The following is a 22,377-nucleotide window of genomic DNA, read 5'->3' as shown; positions in this document are numbered from 1 at the left end:
GCAAAGGATGGCAACTTCATGTGGTCTTTTTTAGAATTAATTTTCACCTCTTTAGAAAAGGCAAATTCTTAAGCACAGTGTAAATTTCAGAATACTAATAGGCTTATTTTATTATTTCTAGTAAAATAATTTTTACATTGCTTACAAATCATAGAGATACAAGTCATAAAAAAACCCTATAAAAATGAAGATGTGAATTAGTCTGCAATAGAAATGGAAAAAGCCTCACCATTTTTCCGAGCCAGAGAGATTTTCTGAATAATGAGGAACACTTAGCCTTACTATTCCTATTACCAGCAAATAAACTATCTTTTCTAGAAGTATTCAATAAAAATACTCCTCCACCTCCATTACTTATTGATTAAAATCATTGTTGTAATCTACTGACAAACATTATTTTTATGAAAATGTATAATCCACTTAAAATAAATCCCAAGAACACTTGTTTATGCCTTGCTCTTGGGGGCCTTTGCTTAGGAATCTGATGAGAGCAGCAAGGCAGTCTGGGAGCAGTAGTTTTCCCCACATGGTTTGTGTCTGACAGAGCGGAGACGTGCTCTAAAGCTCCTGAAACGATTCCTTCCACAATGCATCTAGGAGGACACTGATAACTGCATGATCTTGCTTCTATTGTATGAGGCTCTCCCTAGCTGTAAGTTCTAAATCTTGATGCTGTTACACATATTTGATACCACTTCATGATTTCCAAACAAGTTTGATTGCTGATATCTTAAATAGGATGTCTAGATCCAGAAGTGACAGCAACACCTGCAATAGCAGAGATCTCCAGGAACAGAAATTTACCCAGGATGCCATGGCAAGACTGCAACCACACAGCCTCACTATTTTTTTCCAGCACAAGTATTGCCTCATCATACTTCAATTACTGCTCCCACTGCAGAAGAGGTGTATCCAGGGATTACTCATCTGTTGCTGGACTTCTGTATCAACTAAGTCAGAGAAGCCAATCAAGCACCTATCATTATCAGTGGCTCAATCAGAAGTTAGTTTGGAGATGCAGCTAATGATTTTGATTAAACTCATTAGACTACACTTCCTGTTTACAGGCTTAAAATATACTCCAGGTACATTAAATCTAACCTGCTAGCACCCATAGTAGGACATTGGCATTAGATTTTTATAAATATATCAAGACTCAAAGAAGAGCTACTACCAAATAGGTTTCTATTTTTGTGTGCTACTGTTAAAGTTTTAATGCCTAAAAAGTGCAGTTAAGGCTCAGTATCTTAAACACCATGGAGATGACTTCACTGAAAAAATGTTTGAATTTTTTAATAAGTATATAAAGTCAGCACTGCAAACCAAGGATGGAATTTCAAGTTAATCTTTTACATCCTACAGCACAAAGGGCATGGAGTATGCTAACAGAGAGGTTTCTGAAATGGCCTAAATCCATGTGAGCAAATTATTAGTCACTTTTAAAAGCTATTGAATAATGCAGTTATTCAAAGAAAGAGCTAAATGCTCAATACAAAATACTGGTTTGAATACTGGTTTCTTTTTCTTCTCCCTATTGTACATCTCGGCTAGCCTTCCCTTAACATGAACTGTGAGTCCTTGAACTTGAGTACTTACCACTTGGGAAAAAAAATAGTGTATGTGACAGTTTCATGATTCTAACAGCTTTTCATGATTCTAACAACTTTGTGTAGCACTGTAATTTCACTTAAGATCTTCTCACAGTTTTGTTCTCCAAAATCTGACGCTAAACCAGATGACAATAATAAACCTGTTCATTTACAGATATAGCAAAGATGAACAATTGAATGTTGATCAAGAGCAAGAAAATATTTTATGTTCTGTTTCATGTCTTTTGCTGCTTTCTATTTCTCCACCTCAGCCTTACATCTCTATGACAATCATTATACAAACTACATCATTCTGCAGCCCACACAGGCAGTTAACAATTTATCCCTGTTGTCTCAATCATATCCACTTATGAAAACGGCAATCATTCTCACTTTGAGAATCTGATAACTGAATATGAATAATTAATTTTATCCCTTGAGTTTCAACACTGGTTTCCACTGTCCCTTTAATTACTTGACAAACAGGTTGGGATCTTCATTTCTGCACCTATTAAGCCACAAATCTTTTAACGTGATCAAAGAAACAGTCTTAATACCCTTGATCTCCCCATAAAAATGTAAGATAGCAGTGAATCATGTCAGTCTTCCACATAGTACACTGCATTTATAAAATTTTAGATATGTGTCAGCTACTTCACTTGCATCTGTTGAATCAACCAAGCTGACTATACACCTGATGATTAGCTGTACAGTTAGCCCTATTAAAAAATCCCTGCTGTTGTTGTTGTTCACTCTGTATTGCTCCTACTGTACTGAGATCTCTTCCCCCCATTAGAAAAATCCCATGCAGTAGATGGAAAACTTCAACCACCAGAAAAATCAATCTGGCTTCTGCTTGGATTCACTTTTTTTTTTTCCTATTTTCCCTTTTAGTGAAAAGATTTAAGCTGTTATTCAGATTCCTCTCAAATACCAGCATGTCATCTGCCACTAAATACATTGTCTGGCTTTCAGGCAGACACTATAATTTCTTTTGAGCTCTGGACCACATGATGTATCAAATGGCTCACCTTCACAAAAAAGACAAAATACCCTGTGGCTAGCTTAGTCAAGATCCCCAAACATGAGCACAAATGAAAACCAGTATTTCTATTATCACTGCTCATTTAAGGAATAACATAAGCTTGAAACTCAATTTCAGTAGAAACAAACCACCTTTGATTGTCTCATTATTTGACCATGCCTACATGGAAAGTATATCGTCCACAGTCTGATTAATTCAAACTCCTCTCATGAAATCAATATTTAATCTGAAAATTCACTGGAATCCACTGAAACTCACAACCATTTCAAAAGGGTTGCTTTGTCTCAGAAAGGAGGAATCAATGCATGAGCGCTCTTTTTGTTATTTACATAAAAAGCCAAGACATTCTATTAGATCATTTATCAGCTTAACTGATATAAACAATGATGCATCCTTAAAGATCTCTAAAAGATTAAAAATAAGAGTTGGGAGGTTTCTATTCCATTATGCCTTCCAAGCTCACAGAAACTGCAAAAATTATGCTTTCTTGCATCTTATTGCCAAAGCTTAAACCCAGGTTAAGTGGATATAGCCCTCTTTAAAAGCTATTTAAGACCCACACTAAAAATGTTGTAACTTTGGTCCCAAAGCATCTGTTCTATATGATTTATAAACTTTGTGTTATATAACAAATTATTGCCTTCTAGAAGGCAATTTACATTCTTAAAATAACTTCTTTCATGCTTATTTTTTGCGCTAAAAACATGACATATGTCTGACATTATTGCTATATGATACACATCAACAGCTAATTAAATCAGTCACATTTGTTTCATTGTTTAACACAGCTGGTAGCCTAAACAAATCTCTTTCAGCTCATATTCCAGAAAGATTCTTTTAACAGAATAACCTCTAGAGAAGGAGATTGATTTAATCGTTTGGGCAAAGGCTGCAGCCGCAGCCAAAGCCCCCCCCATGGCAATTCCAGCAATTTAAGGATGTGGCAGAATCTGCACTGTGCCCACAACAAGATGCACCAGAGAGCATCTCTGCAGCTTTGTGGATGAATTGCTGCTTCACAGAATTTAGTCCTATAATTTCTCTATAAGCTGTTCCTTTACTGACAGTGGTATTACTTCCCCCTCTAAGCTATATTTGTAACAGACTAAATCTATTGTAAAGGAGTCAGTCAGACAGTACCAGTTTGAGGACACTAAGAAGATCCTTTCTTTCATGTATGGGATAATTAGACAGAAAACAGAAAACAATTATTAAAAGAAAAAAAATCCTCTGTTATTTTAAGTGTACTTCTTGATCAGAGAGTAATAGCACACAATTAATTCATAAACTTCATGGAAATGACATTAATGAAGAGCCAGTGGAACACTCCTCTTTTCCTATGCATAGCATGGCTTGTCCAAAAAAACATGCTTCTGAAAGCTGAACTGGCACAAGAGTGAAATCAAAAGTTCATTTTCCTTCTTTCAATAGAATTAACTGGAGCATATTTAAACTTTTCCAGCATGAACTTTTCATCACAGTTTGCTTTAGGAATTTGGAGGCACCCATCGGCATTAATTACATAAAATGATTAACAAATCAAGCTCCCTGAAGTCTCTGAAAGACATGGCCAATCTACGCATAGAGCAATCTCAGTTCCTTCAATGTAATCAAATGTTTTTATTTTTTGCTATTAACTCCATGAGCTTTTTACAAATTAAGAGCATAAATGGGTCAGTTTATATTATAAAATAGCTGTTAATTTACTTTCATTATCTAAATACGACCATGTAAATACCTGAGAACAAGCAAAAAATCTAATGTATTAAATGGAAAAATTAATGAACAAATGAATTCATTTTCTCTGTCACATGCTGACTTCAGCAAAGCCAGGACCCTACCCTTACATTTTCAGTGATGGGTATTAACCAAGGATACATGGGTTTAATCAGGTAAAGAACCATCAAAAGTGATGAATGAAGCTCAGCTGGTAAGGCCAAAGACAGTTTGTCTTGTCGCTTATTAACATATACTCACTGACAGGAATGCAAAATTTTAAATAAGTAACTGATTTTTAGCAACAATTTTCTTTGTGCTTGTAATCAAGTCTATGCAATTATGACACATTCACTACAAAAATAAAGGCAGCAACAAAGAATTTGGTTGACAATTTCTGTAAAGGCATCACTGATTGTATTATCTGTCCTTCTGGGACAAAACCAGTGGCTTTAAGGAAAGGTGCACCTCAAAAAAGGGCTAGTATTTACATACATGAGCACATGGTGCTTAAGAAGTAGTGAAAAATCAGCCCCCAGACTTATCCACCATGCTGTAATAATCAGAAGAGAGACAAAGAAAGTCAGGAAAAAAGCATTTGGACAGAAAGCAGTCTACAAAGAAGCCTCATCTGATTAATTAGTGAGTAGCCACTAGGTATTTTTGGAAGATAAGCAGCAGGGATTTGGCCTGCAAAAAATATTTTTTCTGAACTTCCTTCTAAGAACTTCTAAAAAATCTATAAAAATGCTTCTAATGAAGCTAAATAAGCAAGTTAACAATTAATGATCCAAAATACCTTTTATGTGTATGCCAACACACAATATAAAAGTGCAAACCATCTGAAACACCTTTTCTCTCTTTTGCTAGGTTGATACTTCAGCTAGCCGAATTTGTACACTCATCATGGTTTACCACAGACTGTCATGGCACAGAAGTGCAAAAATAAACTGCACAGATTACCTTACAGTATCTATAGTCAGATACTGTATATAGTCAGATACTGCAGCAGCTGTTGGAGATAGAAGGGGAAAGGTGAAAAGACAACTAGGCCAGTGATGAGCCTCACTGTCAGATCTGACTAGAAATACCTGTCTATACTGCATTGGGAAAACCAAAATATGATCCAATTTGTCAAGTTTCTATTTGACAATACTGTCTTAGTTTGTTCTCTTTTTATAACTATAGTCACTTGATTACCTTATTTATTTCTTTTTCTGTGGGAAGAAATAAAACTGAACCAAGTAAACAAAACCACACACACTTGGAAAGAAAATTTTAGTCAAAGACCACTTGCTGCTGCTGCAGTCTTATAAGGACTTCTTGGTTAGTTTTGCTTAATTTATTCTATGAAGAACCTACTAGGAACAGTAATTATGAAACATTGAAGATGTTTATCAAAAGGAAGTTGGAAAACCTGATAGGATATTCTTTTTACCAATGAGAAGATTAACAAAAATAAGGATCCTGGCTGACCCAGGAAACAATGTTCAATAAAAGTTAATCCATTTTTTTAAATAAACTGAACCTCAATGTTTTCATGTATCTGTCCACTAAAGCTCTTCTACCACTGTAATCCTTTCTTTATAATGCACATTTGTTTTACAAGATGGCTGTGCAAGAAGCAATCTATCCTGTGGCCGGAGGAGTAACTGCTCTCTCCTTTGCACTTCCTATGCGTCAGTCCCAACCAGGATGCACACAAGGATGCCAGCTGGGTGCTGCCAAGCTCAGGCTCTGCCAACCTTTCCCCCAAAGTGAAAGGACTACTTTGGATCTCTATCATCAAGTCAACCACCATTTTTTATTAAATTTGTAGAAACGATGATCTTATGACTAATGACTTAAATATAATGACTAGATCTTATGACTAATGATTAGATCTAATGACTTCTAGCTCTGTCACATTTGCATGAAATTAACCGATGTGTTGAAAAATGGGGGGGAGGTCGGGTAGTGATAAATGGGTGAACAGGCAGACATGAAGACTGCAGAATTTGTCCCTTAGGAAGCCAGTCTAAAAATAATAATAATAATAAAAAACAATCTAAGTGAAAAATCAATTTATTTTAAAATTCTTTCTCTTCAGAAGAGGCATCAACTCCACAATTGGTGTGCTAGAAAACAAGGTTCAATTTAAAGCAGTTTCATATCAGCAGGAATTAAGTCAACCTAGTACTTACGAATCTTTCCACCCTTCCTCATGGTAGGAAGCATATTATACTGTGTATTTTAAGTCTTTTCTTCAGTGAAATAGGACATAAATGGAAACAGGAAACTTTTATCTTGTTGAAGAAAAACGTTACAGTGAATTTGTACTTTGGAGAGCAGGTGAAGAGTATCTGAGGTTTGAAGGAGAGAGGGTTCTTCAGCAGAAAAACACACTTGAGATGCAAGGCGCAGGACTTGTAAGGAAACAAAGTCTGTGTAAGTGCACAGGCTGGTGGCAGGACTAACACTTCCAGCTTCCTGACACTGGTTGCCAAAGCATCTACAACTAGCAGGTATCAAAGCAAATCAGGCCTGGGCACCCCAGCACAGAGCTGTACAGGAAGGCAGCAGCCACCCTTTTCTAAAACTGATCCTAGTAACAAGAGCCACCATATTATAGTACTAAGTGTGGAAAAAAAAGACCTTCTACAAGAAGTGTTTATTAAACAACCCAGTCAACATCCTTTCCCCATCGACACAAAAACATGCCATGCAGTTAGCTAGTAAAATCACTTGAATGTTTACAAACAGCTAAAACAGATGAGCTGTGCTTTTAAATTTATGTGAAAACAAAAAAAAGTAACATCAACATAATGGTAAGATTATGATAAAATATTCTCTACTTACCAACAAACCCTGTCTATACATTTTCTTAAACAAGCTTAAGTAGAATAATAACGTATTTTACCCCTCATATTCCATTTTATTTATTCAGTTTCGCTGAGTCTCCACAATATAAAATTCAACTAAAATTTGGTCTAAACTAAGTCAATTCCAACCTAGATGCTTCAATAAAAGCAAACCAGAGAGGCAAAAGTGTATGGACTAAAAAAATAACTCAATAGGTACCTTTAGTTAGATACAACAAAAAGCAGATTTTTTTTTTTTGCATGAAGAATCTAAGGCATTAAGAGATCAGCCAAAATTTAGATGGGAGGCACAGCAAGACACTTTCTGCAAAAAGACCTGAAAGTTGGAATCTCTTTCTCCTGGCTGACAGCTGATTTGTTAACCAAATACACTCCTGTAATGTAAGATTGTTTTCCTAGATCTCCAAAGATAAACCTGTGACAAATGCAACCAAACATTCACAAACAAAACACTTTTCAATGCACACATTTTACTGCTTCTTCTGAATCTGTAAAATATGCTATATACCCTTGCCTAGCATTTATTAACACAACAGGAGGGACTTTGGGGACAGACAAAGGGGGGAAGCGAGTGAATGGAGGAAAACTGGGAAAAAGAATGTAGGTGTGGGGGAGGACTCACATGAAACATGTAGAGGAAGGAGCTAATGACATCGTTAACACCAAATTAAATGGAGTTTTAATGAGCATTTCCCCTGTTGGAAATAAGGCGGTAAAAATGTTACTTGCTGAAAGTAGTAACTAGATGAAGATTTGGCTAGACTGTTCTGAATCTTTGAGATGCAGTTTTTGTAAATGTAATTTTTTAACAAAATGCTATGATATAAGTACACAGTATTCTGTAATCTGCCAGATTTTGCCCACAAAATCAATTTTTTGATTTTGAAAAAGAAACAGAATTTTTTATCTGAATCTCTCTCATTGGCTAAAACATGATGTGGCTGGTAAAACAAACAACTTTAACCTATCAGTACATATTTGAAATCAGTTTTAAAATGTTTTTTTTTTTTTTTATTATTATGTAGCTGAAGTGTTAATTACCTTTTTATTGTTATTACTTTTAAAATCCACCCTTTCCTTCCCAAAAAATAAATATTTCTGAGCTGCAAATTCTAAACACCAAAGAATGCTCAGTCAGCTCTTTGACCCACAATTTGAAAGGGAGGTCACCAAATTAAAGAAACTTCTCCCCAAAACTCAGTGATAAAACCCAAATTCATTCAGATCAGTTGGGTGATGGGAGGAGGGGGAATCCTACTGAATTTTTCTGTTCAAACTTAAGTAGACCATGGTCTGTTGCATGGTGAGTAACTAAATGATTTAAAACCAAAATAATATGGAAATGCTCATCAAAACTGAACCTTCAATTTAAGTCAAGGCCTGGAGTAATTTTAGGTGAGGAGAAGATGAATGATCCTGTGAGGCTGACTTTTTTTGTTGCTGTTCTAATATATAGTTAGATGTGTAGTTAAAATGTGGATGTGCAATTATAAAATGCATTCAAAGTATGAAGGGTTTTTACCACAAATAGCTGAAGAAACCAACAGTCACACCCTGGCAGTGAGTTTACAGAAGGGGCTTCACTCAAATACAGCTACATTCTAGTATGCTTCCAGATGCATGCTATCTTTCCCAGCCTGCAAACCCAGAGAGGCCATGGCAGTGGGTCAGATGGAAGTACCAGGGGGAGACCGTGCAGCAGGAGGAGGATGCAGTGCACCCACAACCTAGAGGAGCCCCGCTCCCACCCCTATCTGCAAATTACATGCTATTTTGGCCAGCTATAGCTGCACGTGAGGTGTGCACTTAACAGAGGCACCTACATTGGAAAAGGCAGGTCCATGCTGGAAAACCAAAAATACCCGCGAGTAAGAGAAAGAGAAAGTGTTTTGTTTGCTCCTGGCCCTCTGAAGACTTCAGGATATAACTCTTACAGATGGAAAGCTTGGCTCAGTGCTCTAAAGCAAGACATTCATTGTGAGACTTTCTGATTACCTGCGACAGAGAAAAACTTGTAAGATGGTCTATTCTTAGCAAGAAAAAGGGATTTAAGTAGTGTTTTGAGGCCAGAAATTCAAAAGGTACCCACAGAAGCATGGCCAAAAATAGCACATTTGTAGATGGTATTAAGCAATTGGCCCTATCTCCGTAGACCTTCCATGAACTTCATAATTGAATTGATACTTCAAAGGATTAGACTTTCAGGTTGCCATTTTAGCACAATTAAATTTTCTAATATTAATGGTCATAAATTAAATCTAGTTCAGTTTAAAATCCAGTTATGTTTTTAATTCCATTAACTTCCTGGCACAGAAAATTTACCCAGGCGATTATGCACTCTGTACACTTGTAACTAACAAGATTATTTATTAAAAAATGTTTTCTCAAAAAAGTCATGTCTTTATTTCCCCAAAACCAAGCCAGTTTCACATTTTTTCTTGGTGGCATTTCCCACTTAACTCTGCTATTCATTAGGAACCACGAAGTATAAAGAGCAAAAGCCAATCAGTGTGGAGTTCTTCAATTTGTCTTGCAGCTTCTTTCATTTCTATTTTGCCTGTGCTGATGAATAGTTTTCTGAGTAAAGACAGATGTTATACAATGCAAAAGTGCTGAAATATGCAGCTGAGTTGAAGCCAAACCATGTTTTATCTACAATCTATTGTAAATTATTAATTCTTATGACTTATTAATGCATATTCAATGCAGAAATCTTTAGATGCTTAACAAAATTCTACCTTGGAACAACATTTAAAATACTACTTTTCTTAAAATGCAATGCAAAAATAAATAGGTTTTATGTATTATAGTAGCCATGGCATAGTAATAATAGCTTTTTTTGTATTAATCTAATTCTTCTGTATCTAGTCAGTCTAGGAAAAAAAAAAACCAAACCACATGACTATCTTTCTTTTGTGTATTAAAGACACATAATTAATACACACATCTATTAAAAGTACCATGATTTAAAATCAACAAGCTCAAGGCTTTGTCCCACAGAGTATCAAGTAACAGATACTGCTTTGAAAGCAATCATGCAAAATCTGAGTCTGGAACTTTCATTCTAGCTTGGCAGTATCACGACTTTCAAAGGAGAGCTGACGTACTCTCAACACTCTTTCGTTCAGAATAATTAGACTGCATTGAGAAAACATGTTGAAGTTTAAAAATTCACAAATAGAGAGAAATACCAGAGTGATCTCTACAACCTCACTCTGATCTACTTTTTGGAGTCAGATGGGTTTTATCCCTTATTAAATAAAAATACTTTAAACCATCTCTGGGTTAACACGCCTGTTACACAACTTGCACGTTTTTTCAACCTCTGAGAAATTACTTGCAAGCATTTCCAAATCAAAACCGTATAGAGTTAACATAGAACGTGACAAGAGAAGTAAGTGGTATCAGTGTGGCAGAGAAAGGTTACATTTCTTCAGATAGGAATGAAAAATATGCATATACCTCTCCAAATGTACAATATTTTTGAGACTATAAGTGAGTAAATGAATCAACATGTAAAGCAGTACTAGGACAGGATAGATGCAGTAAAACATAGCATAAAAAGATTGCAGCTGCTGCTGATTCAAAAAATCTCACGCAGGTGTGTTTTAGATAAAATTCTAAAATTTGCTTTTAATTTGGAAATTATCTTGGCTCAAAGCACTCAGGAAATTCATCTGTATACAGACAATGCTCATGCTAACTTCATTCCATTAACACAACCACTCGGCTGTGCTGTTGATACAACTGTCTGCAAAATGGATCTTTAAAATGCCTTCCTGATACGCTCTGGTTTAAAAACTATCTGTTTTGAGGCACAGTATCAAAACCTGTGGCAATAAGTTTTACTACAATTGCTAGGTTTAAACCCATAGCAACAAGAAATGAAAGGCTCCATTCTCAGTCTTTTCTCTGCAACTTCATTGCAGATATGGCAGTTACACACCTTGAAGCTGTCTTACTTTTTATGAGATTTGATGACTACACAGAAACACTGTTAGCACTCCCTTACTGCAGTTCTGTCTGATACTCTCAGCTGATGGGGATTTTGCCAGTATATCACAGAGGCACAATACTATCAAAGAGAGGATACCTTTAAGGCATATTCTAAAGTGCTGAGGATAACAGTGTGCTTACGTCTCCTCCTTCTGTATCTTCCTCTTTAGACTTAGGAAAAACAAAAAATAATGCAAATTTCCATAAACCTGAAATTATGTTAAAAAGAGGACTCTGGATTCACTATTTTCGCCTGTAGAAAACAGCATATACTTCTGCTTCTACTTGCATAGCATTTGAATTACATACACATTTCTAACAGAAAGAGAAAGGAAAGGTTAGTTATAAAAGAAGAATTGGGACATAGAAGAGATTATTTGTCACTGAACAGCATGCAATGAACAGTGCAATTGCTGTTTCAGCATCCTTTTAACTTTCATATAAGGAGAATTATTAGTATATTACACTCTTCCTTCCTCCCTCTTCCCTCAGAAATACTGCTTTGAAGTTCTGCTACATTATTTCTAGTCTGTTAACACATCAACATACTTATGAGCCTGATCTCCAAATCCTTCTTCAAGGCTTTCAATCCAATTTCATGCCCAGTGTCTCATATATCATTAGGTATAGTTTAATCTTTCCTTGGGACAAGAGAATATGACTGGATACCTCCTTGACATACACACACCCCCACAAAAAGTTTGAAATTATTCTATAATTCTCTTACCTTTTCAGTTAGAAACCGTCATCATGGAATTAGTAATATTTGCTCTACTTGTCAACTGAGGTGATTAAATCACTAACTAGAAGAAGTAGGTTTAATTCCTTATCTAATAACTACAAGTGAAAAAGATAAGAGAGAGGAGTTACATGTGTGCCCTATCCAGGGTGTTGCAACCTTTAAGGTATTTCTCCTGCATTCAGAAGGAATTTTCTCTGCAGGTATTGTAATTCTGTGCAAGAAAGGATTACTAAATCAAAATGTAACTCATTAGTAATGCTTTGGTCAAAAGATATACCTGTTATGTAAAAGTGTTCTGAATATAACCCAGTCTATAAGTATTTAAGCAGATAAATATAGGATATTTCTATAGCTTTATCAACTCATTTAAGTGACCAAACACTATAAGCAACTCCTGGCCTTTAAATACCTTTAAATACATTTTATCACACTTGCTTGTATATTTATTCAAGCCAACTTGATACTGGACTGAGACCTACTCCCTACACAGTAAAAAAAATTCAAAGGCAATTTACATGACTTTTAATTTCATGATATGCGAAGTACCCAGTTGCACTTCCACAGCTTACAATTTAGAGAAGGCAATGACACTGATTGTATAAAGAATACTGCAACTTCACTGCACAAGCCAGAAGATGTGTCTTGACATTCAAACGTGCATCCCCTCTCAAAAGCAGGAAGCAATTACTTCTATTTCTTCTCTTTCAATAATACACTTGCATCTGCATAATAGAGTTATGTGATAGATTATTTAAAATTTTTGACACAGTGCTAGTAAGCATACAGGCTAGTTTGGGCTCACTGTCTCCTCTTGATCCTACATGCTTATAATTACAGAGGAAGACAAGGTTCTGTAATTAACCTGCTGGGAAATATCAGAAATCTTTAAAATTCCCACTCTATATGTAAATATATGCCATCTTCCCATTTCATTACAGGCTATTCAGACTACTGTCAATCTTAACAGACTGCATAGGTCCTAGAAGAGTCAGCTGCCAAAAAATTCAGCAGATCATGGAGTAGTAAGGAGTTGAACATAAAAAAAACCCAAACCACCAAAACCCCAAAAAGTCTTTTATTTTTAATAGAGATATCCTGATTCATTGATCTGGTAAAATGTATCAACATCAACAACAAGAGCTGGGTTTAGAAGCAGATTTTCAACATGTCTTGATAACAAGCCCTATAATCTCTCTCACATACACACACACACACACACAAAAAGACATTTAAATACTTTCAAATTAGAAATGCAAGGAAGAATTTCTTTGAAGCTACAACAACAACAGAGAGCAACCCAACAAAAGCATCTGAGAGGAGCTACAGTATTAAATTTACAGCCAAAACACACAATTGGCAAAATAATAATATTCCAATCAGAAAGCTTATTGGCAACTAGTATTTAATTTGGGATACTTAGGTAGCTTTTTATAAGCCTTTATTTCATTTTGTCACAGGATTGTCAAAATTGAAACTGGTGAAGACATTTAACATACTACAGCTGAAATAATTCTTAAGAATACTGTTGTTGATTTAACAGTGTATTGTACTACTGCCAAGACTAGAAGCTATATTCAATTAGTTTACGAACATATGTCTTAATGTGTTTAGAAGAACCAGGGTGCAATTAAATTCACAACAACTATTTAGCAGATGGAATCAAATTAATGTGTTCCTGTGTCTCATGTTCATGTATTTGTGTTTAGTTTATTTTTGCTTACAAAAAACCTAAACCAGCTATAAATCTAAAAACAGATTATTTTTTTCTGTCAAGATGCAAAGTTGAGTATCAAAAGTCATCTTGAACTCAAGGAACAAACTCATATGATCTGTATTTCCTCAATAATAGTATATACAGTGTGGAACATTTCTAGCTAGGAGGACAACAAGTTATATGTACTGTGATAGTAGTTACATATCTTTTGAAATGTGCAAGAATGACTAATAAAGATATGCACCTATTAAAATCTAGCATCACTCCAAAAGGAGGAAGCCAAAGTTGTTTCTAACTTGAAGTATTTGTGGCAATCCTAAGCATACAGACCACTTCACCTGTGGCAGGAAAACTGATTAAAATAACTAAGGACAAAACTATAAACCCACCACATACTAGGGAAGGAAAGCCACAGAGAAAAACACCGGAATAGGTCTACTCTAATTCTGGAGCATGTAAGGAGAATGAGATGTAGATAGCTGAAGCTCCCCAACACTTTACTCAGATTTCCAAAGCCCTTTTGACAAGCTCTGTGCAAAAGACTATTAAAGCACGAGGTAAAGCCGTGAAGTAGAAACTGGTTAAGAAACAGACAAAGGAAAAGGAATGAGTCATGCCTTTTAGTGCCTTGAAAGAAAGTGTAATGTCCCACACTTCTACAATGGCAATGAAAAAGAGGCTGAGTAGCAAAAAGGCAAACCGCCATAGCAGACAACTATTCTTAAGAGTCTGAGCTTATGGAAATTTCAAAATTAACCTAGCAGGAGAAAGCAAATGGGAAGTCTAACACAAGAACAATTTAATCTATGAGAACAGAGGACATTCAGCACTGACAAGAGATCTGTGCTTTATTGCACAGGTACTTCTATTCATATTGTCCATTACACGACAACTGAACTTCCTCCTAAATGAAAAGGAAACCTACTCAGAAGTCCTCACATTTATTGCTGATAGGCAAATAGATGATAACAAAAGTGAAATATATCTATTACTGAGATTTAGTCTGCTTGGAAGCCCCCGCTGTCATCAGGATGGACCTAAAAGCTCTCTCAAGAGTGCAGCAGTGCTCTGAAAACATGTGGTATTAGTGTTGCTTAAATTGAAAGTACAGGTTATGGGGGAAAAAAAAAAAAAGAAAAGTTATTTTATAGGACAGACCAAAGCAGCTCATATGCTTCTTCACCTAATTCAGTCTGAGAAAAAGATGGAATTAGGTAGGGCAGACGCTGAGCTGTTGTTATATGAAATTGCTGCTTTCCAGTTTCAACTGAATGTCTCTCACACAGCAGTGCTCAGAACTGCATTTACCTTTCTGTGCTACAATTTCTGCAGCTGCAGTCATCTTTCACAGACCAGTATCTTTGGCTTTCATGCCTCCTCATCGCCCCCAGTTTACACTTCTTAGCGCTGGTACCCAACTTTGACCATTGCCCCGTTACTTTTCCATATCCACTGGTTCAGTCGACAACTTCTTTGTCTTCTTTGTATCTGCCCTGCCTGATGAGTTTTCCTCTGTCTGAGCAAGCCCTCTCAATTTCATATTAGCCAAAATTTAATAAGCAAACATCTAAGAATATCTTCTTGGTACAAATAATACAAAATCATTAATAATCTCTATCCATCCTGAAAATTGTATTTTGCTTGCAGCTTCTGGAAGTCGACCCTTTAGCTATCTTCCTATCCAACCTTGTTCACCTTCAATATTAATTTCCTATGGAATGCTCAGGTAATGTTTTGTTTACAACCAAACAGATTGACTCTCCTGCATTAATCCTAAGAAACCAGCAAATCTCTCTCTCATTAGCTTTCACAAACTACCTTGGAAAAAAACCATATTGCCATTTATACCTCTTCCATTTGCATTCAGTTACCTACCTATTCTTTTTAAAATTCTGGTTTAAAACTTCATAGAGAATTGACCATCAGAAAATCTGCTGGCCTACAGTTGTCTCACATTTTATCTTTTGAATATGGATGTTATGTTCACTGTTCATGTTTCATGCTAGACTATACTTGGACTCCTGAGAAATCCAAGCAACATAAATACTGTTTACCAGCTCTGTAGTTGCTTGTCAGGCTTATTTTCTGTAGGTACCTAATCACCCACGTGCACAACATGAACCTTACTGAAAGCTGACGCAAAGCACTCTTTTTTGTTTTCAGACCTAAAGAAGAGGTAATACTACATGTTGAGAGAGGTGTGAACATGCTGTATGTGTCCCAAATATTAAGAAGAACAAACAGGGGTTTTTTGTTATTTGTTTAAATATGCCTTACACAATGCAGATCATAGAGGTTTCTGACTGGTTTGCATTCTTTTTATTTTTAATTTTCCTTTTCAATCCCCTTTCAAATCTTTGTAGATTCTCTGCTTCCTCTTCTATCCTCCTTAAAGAGCTTATTCATGCAAGTAAAGCTGCAGCTTTTTCTACAAGCTTTTGACACACGCCCGTCTCCCCTGTGTTCAAAGCTCTCCAGACCAGTTAACTGCACTACTTCATTTTCTTAATTTTTCAAAGCTTGTCTTTCTAATATCCTAGTGTTTAACCATCTTAGAATTTTGTGGGTGTTCTTAAAAACTTGTTTGTATCTGCTTTGCACTCTGACGTAAACTAGCGCAGCTGGCAAGCTCGGTTGAATCCACCACTGCTCTGTGGGAGCAGCCTCTCCTCAGACACTCCCTCAGCACCCAGACCCTGTAACTCTGGCTTTTAGAAGTCTCCTATAGTCCCTCACATTTATTTCCTCCCTAATCTTACAGAAATACACATATATGTGACCTCTGTATATATTTTGACATACACAAAGGTCAGTAACAGCCACATCAACAGGATTTTACCTCAGTTTACCTCAGTTCATTCGCTCTTCATGAAAGCAGTTTGTATCATCCTAATGATCAGTATCCTCCTCATTTCTTTTTTTAGAGAAAAAAAAATAGCAGCTAATTTAAACTGTAGCCTCACTCAGGGCTTATTTCTCCCTTTCTTAAAGAAATTCTACCTTTCAGGTGCTGGCTCGCCGGAGCAGGGGCTGCTGGGGGCTCTGCGGGAGGAGGTCGAGGCCACCCCTGACCGGATGGGACTGGTTCTGGCCGGTTCCCAAACGGACCCACCGCAGGCGCAGCCCAGCCCGTCTGGGAAGCTGGTGGTGCTTCTGTGAAAGCCTATTTAAGAAAGGGCAAAATGCTCGCCCAGGCACATGAGGAGTGAGGAAAAAATGTGGGAGAAGGAGGCCTGGGAACAGCAAGGAGGTGCTCCAGGCAGGGCAGGGGCTGTGGGGAGGAGCACGGGGACAGCCCACGCTGGAGCAGGCTGATCCTGAAGGAGCTGCAGCGCATGGAGGGACCATGCTGGTGTGAGGAGGAAGGAGTGGCAGAGAGGAACTGTCATGGACTGTCCCCCACACCATGTTCCCAATCCCCCTGTGCCACTTGGGATGGGGAGAAGCTTAGAGGAGCTGGAAATGGAGGAATGAAGTTGAGCCTTGGGAAATAAAAGGGGGGCAGAGGGGAAGGTGTTTTAATCTTCGGTTATTACTATCCAAGTCTATTTTAATGGGCAGTAAATTAATTTTCCCCAAGTTGAATCGATTTTGCCTGTGATGATAATTAGTAAGTCATCTCCCTGTCTTTACCTTTGCCCACAAACTTTTTAATCTTATTTTCTCCCCTTGTCCTGCTGATGGGGGGGTGGGGGGGTGGGGGTGGTGAGAGAGCAGCTGGGGGGGGCACCCGGCAGCCAGCCATGGTCAACCCACCAGCACTGCTGTCCTGCTCATCGTGACCATTCAGCTTTATTTCTACAGTGCTCCATGTCCGATGTCCAAATTCCTCCATTACAATACAGAAGGTATAAAAAACATTGCACTTTCCTCTATTTAAACATATTGGCTATCTCTTAAAATAGATATTTACTGCAACACCCTTTTCATGACACTCACAGAAGTCTTGTTTTGTTGCATTATCATGCACCTGATTTCAGTGTCTCTGTACACTTGTAAGCTTCTTTGAGCCTTCTTTGCTAACTTTCTAATTGTGCTTTGCATGTTTAGTTTCCATGTTTAATAGTCCTGCAGCTATCTAGGTAATACTCAAGCCCCTCCCCCCAAATGTTGCCATCTATAGCTCAAGAAAATAAAACATCCTCTCTTCTGGTAATATCATTCCCTTAAGACTATTTTCAAAAACATTTCAGGATTCTGAATTATTTCTCCAGAGGAACCCCATGAAGCTCACCCAAGCTGCAATGATTTAGAGCATATTTCACACCCTGGCATACCTGTTTCAGCAGGAATCTGGCTGTACTGCTTGTTCTGGCAGTAATAACAATAAATTGCCTCTTTTCTATTCCTCAAACTCAAGTTTCTATTGCTTCCTTTTGCTGTTAACATTGTTATCTAGATTTTCTCCTAACAGATCTATCTAGTCTTTTCATAAGCCCCTACTGACAAAGATCTTTCATAGGTGGTGTATTTCAGATGGCTATAACAGTACATAATGTTATCCTCACATTTCATCTCTCAAAATATTTCTAACTTATTGTGACTCTGATACTGGACACATCTAATAATTTCTTTTTTTCTGATCTCTCTGGACTGGCCCTTCTTTCCTTCCACGCAGCAGGTGCTTCTGGCTTTTCCCTCTCCTTTTGTGTAAGAGCAGAACTATTCCACAGCTCTACTTCTCTTCCTTTGCCTTATTTTCGCTAGTCATACAGGACAGGGGGAGAAAATAAGATAATAAGAAAATATGAGAAAATAAGAAATCAAGACATAAGTTATAGAGATATGGATAATCCACTTCGACCATTACCAAAAACCCAGACTCAACTCAGGGAACAATTTATCACCAATAGGATGGTGAGAAACAAAGACAAACTGAAACACACCTTCTCCCCATCCCTCCTTTCTTCCCAGGCTCAGCTTTGCTCCTTCACTCCTGACTCCTCTACCTGCCCTCCTGAGTGGCACATAGGGGCTGGTAAATGGGGGCTGTGGTCATTTTGTATCAGGTCACCTCTGCTACTCCTTCCTCCTCCGATTTTTCCCCTGCTCCAGTGTGGGCATCTTCCACAGGATACAGGCCTTCAAAAACTGCTCCTGTGTAAGTCCTCTTGATGGCCTACAGTCCTTCAGGAAAAACCACTTCATCCTGGGTCCACCACAGTTGTAGTTACTGCCAGCAAACCTGCTCCTGCATGGACTCCTCTCCCCACGTGGCAGCTCCTTCAGGGCATATCCACCTGCTCCAGCTCAGGGTCTTCCATGGGCTGCAGTGTGGGTATCTGCTCCAGTGCGGCCCTCCATGGGCTGCAGAGGGACAACTTGACTCTCCATGTTCTGCTCCACAGGCCACAGGGGAATCCCTGCTGTGGCACCTGAACCACCACTCCCCTCTCCTTCTTCCCTGACTTGGGTGTCTACAGGACTGTTTCTCTCCCATTTTTCCTCTCTCACACCACTGCTGTGCAGTATTTTTTACCCTTTCGACAGAAGCTCCACCAGTGCTGCTGATGGGCTCGCTGATGGGGTCAGCTTTGGTTGGCAGTGGGTCCATTTTGGAGCTGTCTAGAACTGGGTGCAGCCCCTGATCTCTTCTCAGAGACCACCCCTGCAGCTCCCCCCTCACCCCTCTGCTACCAAAATCTTGCCACACAAACCCAGTACAACCATTATCTTTAGTTATACTTCTGGTCCATGGATGTTCTCGTCCAATAGCTACATCAGTTGTCACATCACATGTAAATAACTTGCACTGGAAATGACTCAAGAATGACGAACACTCCATAGCTTGCACTATATGTTTCTCTATTGCTTGCATATTTTGGCACTTCCTGCATTACTTTTCACATTTTCCTTCTAGGGGAAATGGGTAACACACAATCAAACCCTACCAGTTCGTAAACTCCCATTTGCTACCTAATTCACTGACTATTACTTGCTGCTTAGCTTTTTAAAACCTACGCATCAGTCATCTCTGTTTCTTAATTACGTGCAAGGACCAGATACTAATCTTCATAGTTGTAAAAAGTCTGTGAGGCCTTACTCATGAAACTTCCCACAAGACAACACAAACTACCAACTGCTGTCAACCAGTGTCATCTCTTGGGAAAAAATACGCTCCATGTGACACTACCAAATGCATGCAACAGCAGCTCTTGAATTCCTGCATAGAGGAATTCCTCTGTGCCATGCAGCCTTCATGCAAGCGTTTATCCCTGACCAGGATGAAGGAGAAAATGGAGGAACACTTTCTTTGCACATCTCATGGTCTGTCAAAGCAGTTGCTTTGACTGCCATCACTTACTACCTTCATGACTGGCATATTTAGCTGGTGTCAGCAACACCCAAAGCCATCAACTGCTTGAAAAACATAACTGAAGTATGAATGAAAATGAGGTTCACAAATACAAACCAAATTCTTTTGTTTTGCCATGATGTTGAGGTCCATGTGGGTAATCTGTGGTGCTGGGCTCCCTTTTAGAGCCCCTGTACAGAAACCTGCAGCCATGCTGAGATTCCAGCTCTTGCTTGGTCCAGCCCCCAGGGAAAATATGGTAACAGGCCAAGAGAGTTCCCAAATACAGACTAAATACTTTTCTGGCATTTTTCTTAGCTGCCATTTCAGGCTCTGAAGAGGCCTTGTACCTATCTTTATCCCAGGACAGTTTCTTATTCTAGCATCATATTCCTTGCCAGTTCTCCACTCCTCAAACTTCTTAGCACAGAATTAACCTCCATCTTCTGCCAGTCCCAGTCTTCCCAGACTATCCTCAGTCTCACTTGCCTTATACACTCATCCCCACTTCCTTTTTCTTTATTGTTTGGCATCTCACCTACTCTACCCATCACAATCCATCCCATTTTCTCTTCATCCATTCTTCCTTTTTTATTTCCCTAGTTTGTCCTCTCTCCCTCCCATAGCTTCTTCCCTCCATACAGTGGTTCCTAGGTTGCCACTGCTTCTCCCTAGTTCCCATCTCTCTTCCACAGCTGTTTACAAACCATCATTCACTTGAGACTGGTCCCTCACTCACAGTCTTCTAACCAAGTCTACTCACAGTTCAGCTTTATTAGCACAGGAGAAAAAAAGTCTGAGATTTCCACCAAATCTTGAAAGGTCAACTGAGGAAAGAAGTGCAACTGCAGAACTGACAAACAGAACCAAATACAGCATATAATTTGGGTATATTTTCAGAAGAAAACTTCTCACTCAAAGGCATAAGAGCACTATTGTTTTTCTAATCAAAACTCACCAGAATTAAAAAAAAGCAATAAAAAGGGGACAACCAACTAAACCAGAAAACATCAACTCAAACAATGACAGTTTCAGCAAATGCTTAATAACTTTAGTAAAGTTTCCGCTAGTGTCAAGTAACTGACAATATCTTATCATAAACACTATAAGCAATCTTACCCTCTAAGAAGACATAAATAAATATCAGTAGTGATTACACAACATCCACAGGCTCTGTTAGTACATGAGCATTTGACCATGAAATTAGAAGATGAGCAGTAAGGAGAGTGTAACTTGTTTCTTTTCTGCATCCAAAGCACAGAAACAGCTAAACTGCCTAAGAGAGTTAGCTACATTCCTAACTAGAGAACATAATTGCCTGAAGAATGTAACAGCGTTATTTAATATACTTTCAATGTGTATTTGTAAAGCCATATTTAAGTACCTTCTCTTCAAAATATAATCTAACTTGTCATTTTAAGGTCTTTCAGAAAAAAGATGGTGGTTTTTTTTTTTTTTTTGTGTATCCATGGAAGGATATTTAATATTTGGTGTTTTCATCTTACCCCCAATTTACTTAGCATGTGTTACTCCATCATGATTTGATTTGGACAAGAAAACTGCATGGCTGCTCAAGCAGTAAATTTAAAGTGTAAATGGATTCTTGGCTGCCGATGGCCCAGTTTCTGCTTCTGTTTCCATAGAAACCAATGTAGGAGTGGCAAGAAGACATAACTTAAAATATGAACTTAAGGTTTACTTCTCCCCATTTCCTCCCTCTCATTCTAACTCCATCTCCAAGCAAATGGGATGTAGCTTAAATTTTTAGCCTCTTCTTTCTCATCCTTTGATTTTACTCATGTAAGTATATGAAGCAAAAATCACACTGGACGGCAATTTCCTCTGCTAATTTACAAATTCCGGGCTGCAAAAAGTGTGTACTTGAACAGCAGGAGGAATGCAACACTCTCACACATGTGTCTGGTACCATGTCACAAACCGTTCCTGTCCAGTGAAATTCTTACCTCGTATCTCTTACTGATGAGTAGATGTAAATATAGATGGTAGAAAAAACATCTTTAAAATGAGATGTAAAACACAGACCTGCATAGGAGGAAGCTCTGTGAATCCTCTGGCCAGATACTTCATATAGCTAAACCAACCTGCTAGGCTAATAATAATTCTGTCATTTATCAGCCATCACTCTCACAAAAACTTCAACCATAAGATTCAATTCATGAATATCTATTATAAGACCCAAGCATGGCATATTCCCTATAATAATATGTCCTGTAATAAAAAATCACTTCACGAACATAAAAATGTAGTGAGTTTGGTCATTTGAAATGGTTAAGCCCTCACATGTGACTAAGCAGTTCTTTAAAGGAGCGACAGGGGCAAATGGGACCTTAACTAAGACTTCATATTAACTAACACTGGGATCATGAAGGATTCAGAGACAGGCACAGTGTCTCAGTCT

The 22,377-nt window shown here is 37.9% G+C and overlaps 1 protein-coding gene and 1 long non-coding RNA gene across 5 annotated transcripts in view; one reads left to right on the top strand and one right to left on the bottom strand.

The window, feature by feature from the left end:
* LOC308070638 overlaps positions 1-3,866 on the top strand; it is a 38,673-nt gene extending 34,807 nt beyond the window's left edge. Inside the window, exon 2 of the long non-coding RNA XR_013930795.1 lies at positions 61-3,866. This is a non-coding gene — a long non-coding RNA (uncharacterized lncRNA). The remainder of the gene's footprint in view (positions 1-60) is intronic.
* The window catches only part of SHANK2 (SH3 and multiple ankyrin repeat domains 2), a 320,358-nt gene that overhangs the window by 75,521 nt on the left and 222,460 nt on the right, over positions 1-22,377 (bottom strand). The gene's annotated exons all lie outside the window — the stretch shown is intronic.

The sequence above is a fragment of the Falco punctatus genome, assembly GCF_963210335.1.
Source record: "Falco punctatus genome assembly, chromosome: 10".
NCBI classification, from domain to species: domain Eukaryota; kingdom Metazoa; phylum Chordata; class Aves; order Falconiformes; family Falconidae; genus Falco; species Falco punctatus.
This window is presented reverse-complemented; position numbering and strand designations above follow the sequence as displayed.